Below are 4,129 nucleotides of genomic sequence, written 5' to 3' on the forward strand. Positions count from 1 at the left end.
GACATCAAAGAGAAAGTACCGTTATGCAGTCACTTAACCATCATTTCGCGGGCACGGAAGGACGGACGGACGGACAGGGCAAAAACAATATGTCTCCTGGGGGAGACATAATTATAACTATTTTGCAACTGAATGATAGCCATGACTAGCATTATTTGTGCTATAAATAAGGTCATGTTTTTTTTTCTAGATAGCATGTTATAACACTTTACATTCACAGCAATTCGAAAAGCTCACCTTGCCAGTGACTTAATCACTTGTAATAGGTTTACAGTCTCAGTAATTAGAGAAATCATTTTCCAAAATCTTAAAGGGGTCCTATGGGGATCTTCGTAGATATGATTTATATTTAGAATGTTGTGTAAGATCAAAAAGTAATAAAGATTCTTCAACATCTTTAATGGCATTTAAATTTTAGGAGTGCGGATGTATTTTCAATATTAACGGACCTATGACTTTTAGTATCAAGGTAGCATTTGCAAAATTTACTTGATAGTGCTAAGCATAAGCAAGGTATACTTTAATGAAACATAGACTTAATTGTGTGCAACGTTCAAGTGTAATTTACATGTTACTTTCAATTTTGCGTGGTTGTGTACCAAATGTATTAGAATGCATACAACAAAAAAGAAAGAAATAGGTTTTCCGAAATAAACGGATGTATTTTTCAAACATCTAGTCGGTCCGTTTCATTACTGTTTAAATTGAAATTTTTCTAATACTAATGAAATGTATATAATTTTGTTTGAAACGAAGGTACAATATTTGTTTGGTATAGTTTTGCTGAAGACTGCAGATTAAACATAAAAAGGTACAATACAACCTGCACAAATTACACAGTTATAGAGCTAAAAGAAACTTTTACACTTTGAGATATTTGTCTTAAATTTAAAGCGAAAACGGTAATACGGGATCTGGTGTGTCTGAATAAACCCACACCTCATATTCATTTATAATGTTGACCATCTTTTCAGCTGTGTCTTAACATACGCTTAGTGATAATACCAAAAGGCTTACAAATGTGCATGCGCATTACCAACCCATTGGCGGTAGTCAAATGTACTTGGCATTTTTTGTTTGGATTTGATTTTACATCAAGTGTCCTAGATATGAGGCAGTAATCGAACATTCTACGATAACATGTTAGTAGGTCTTAAAGTCATCTGTAATAATAATAAATTAAAACGTGCATTTTCATTTGAATAAAGATATGAATGAGAAAGGTGACAATTTGTTATCCGATATGTACACAGCATATTAATACATTGATGCATAGTATAGCTGGTTTTGAGTTGCATGGACTGCAATCTTGGCACATGATTCTGTCTACTGGATATGCACACTTATTTTATTACTATTAAATATCAACTCATTTTAGTGTTACTGATCTAAATTTCATTTCATTGCTGTTTTGGAGTTTTATTGTTATGAATGTGTCAAGAATATTTATATTCGATTTGTAAATTCATTTTTTATATTATCGCTCAGCTGTTGTAACAGTTGTTTTTGTTTTCACATTTCAGTTGTGAATTGAACAAGCCTTGTTTCCATAGAAACCGTCAAGACAATGGATCTAACTGCTCGTCATAAACAACAATGTAATTAATTTTATATCGAAATTCTAGAGTCATAATAATAGTTTTTGCTTATTTTTAACAATATTATCTTGAAAAGCGTCCAAAATTTACGCGCTGAAGTGCACGATTGTAACGTTTTGACCGGGTGGTCAATATTTAGAACGAATCGGAGAAACTTAAAAAGCTTGGAAAAGGCATTTGTGTAACAATGTTTTAAAACTGTACAACTTTTTTAACTTCTCCCTGTATACATTTAGGTAGATCAGACTAAATGCTGGTAGCGGCCACACTTAATTAATGGTTCATTATGGCTCGTCCTCGTAAGGTTGTAGGCTTCTCTTGTGTCATGGGCAACATTTAAAGTTATATTTTCTCGTTATGCGTTTTAATTTTTAATCAATAAATTCTATGTTGCAATATGTTTTTGCAATTTGAATTCACAGTAGACTCTTTGACAGGTTAAAAGTACGCCAAAAGTTACATCTTCATTTGCCGTCACCGATAACGTTGCATTATTCAAACGGCGTCGTGAAGATATCTATTAGTTTTTATCTAAAGAAGGCTTAAGACCTAAACATGGTAGAAAAAAATAATTTTGTTATTAATTTTATGAGTAAACCTCAGTATTTTTTTCAAAAGCTGAAAAAAGGAAGACAAAAATATGCCAAATAATTGATATTTTCTGTAGCATTTTTGAAGTTTGGAAATCCTTGAAGCTTTAAATAGTGATAGTCTATTTGGTGATAACAAATTCCGTTACTGGAAGTACTTAACATTTCAGGATACGGTGCATCAATCTAGCTTACTCTCCAACGAACGTATTTTGGTTTATGAAAGCTGGCAAGTTACAGTACAATGTTTAATGAAAATATTAATAACGGCATCAGATTTGATGTTACCCTCTTGTGTTGCTTTTATTAGATAACTCGCCATGACTCATGGTAAACATTATTCATAATGTTGCGATCACTTATTCCAAAAAGTAACATAACAAAACCGAGGAAGCTGTCTCGGTTAAAATTTGAGGAGCCAAAACAAAAAAGAGTAAAATGTAAGCCTATCACACTGATAAAATTTCAGTTCTAGAAGTTCAAAAAGGTATAATATTAATATCAATAGAATATACCAGAATATCATTTGCCTCATTAAAGCCTTGAAGCAATGTGAGGTAGAAATCCTAGCAGTCATATTTCCAGGCCCGGATTCAGGCCCGTGCCCCCTCCCAACCCCAGTTGACTGAGAAGTGACCTATACTCATCAGAGTCAAACCCAATTGTTTATTATTATTATTATCAATTTTAGACCCAAATTCCAACCAGAGGCCACTATTTTATACCGATATTTCAAAGTTTTCCAGGAGAAGAGCCTCTGACCCCATTTAAAAGAGGGGGTATCCCATACCTAAACATTTAGACCATAACATGCACCAGAGGCCATCACTTCATATCTGTATTTGTTTTTATCCAGTGGGAGAGATGATCACCCTAACATGAGAGGGTTCTCCATTCAGTACCTAAACATTTACACCAAACAATGCACCATAAGCCACCATTTCGTATCTGCATTTTAAAATTTTCCAGGAAGAGAGTCATCCCCTGACCCCACTAAAATGAAGGGGGAAACCCCTCCAATACCTTAAAATTTAGACCAAAAAAGTCACCAGAGGCCTCAATTTCATACCTGTATATCATTTTTTTAAGTGGTAGAGCCCCCTGACCCCCACCTCTAAACAACCTTAAAATGAGGGGTTTAACTCTACAGTACCTCAAAACTAAGACAAAAAATGCACAATAGGCCGCCATTTCGGACCTGTATGTCAATATTTCCAGGAAGAGAGCCAGCCCTTGACCCCACTGAAATAATAGGGGAAACCCCTCCAATACCTTAAAATTTAGACCAAAAAATACACCAGAGCCTCAATTTCATATCTGTATTTGTTTTTATCCAGTGGGAGAGATGATCACCCTAACATGAGAGGGTTCTCCATTCAGTACCTAAACATTTACACCAAACAATGCACCATAAGCCACCATTTCGTATCTGCATTTTAAAATTTTCCAGGAAGAGAGTCATCCCCTGACCCCACTAAAATGAAGGGGGAAACCCCTCCAATACCTTAAAATTTAGACCAAAAAAGTCACCAGAGGCCTCAATTTCATACCTGTATATCATTTTTTTAAGTGGTAGAGCCCCCTGACCCCCACCTCTAAACAACCTTAAAATGAGGGGTTTAACTCTACAGTACCTCAAAACTAAGACAAAAAATGCACAATAGGCCGCCATTTCGGACCTGTATGTCAATATTTCCAGGAAGAGAGCCAGCCCTTGACCCCACTGAAATAATAGGGGAAACCCCTCCAATACCTTAAAATTTAGACCAAAAAATACACCAGAGCCTCAATTTCATATCTGTATTTCTTTTTATCCAGTGGGAGAGATGATCACCCTAACATGAGAGGGTTCTCCATTCAGTACCTAAACATTTACACCAAACAATGCACCATAAGTCACCACTTCGTATCTGCATTTTAAAATTTTCTAGGAAGAGAGTC

Source organism: Mercenaria mercenaria, unplaced genomic scaffold (genome assembly GCF_021730395.1).
Source record: "Mercenaria mercenaria strain notata unplaced genomic scaffold, MADL_Memer_1 contig_4742, whole genome shotgun sequence".
Classification (NCBI taxonomy): domain Eukaryota; kingdom Metazoa; phylum Mollusca; class Bivalvia; order Venerida; family Veneridae; genus Mercenaria; species Mercenaria mercenaria.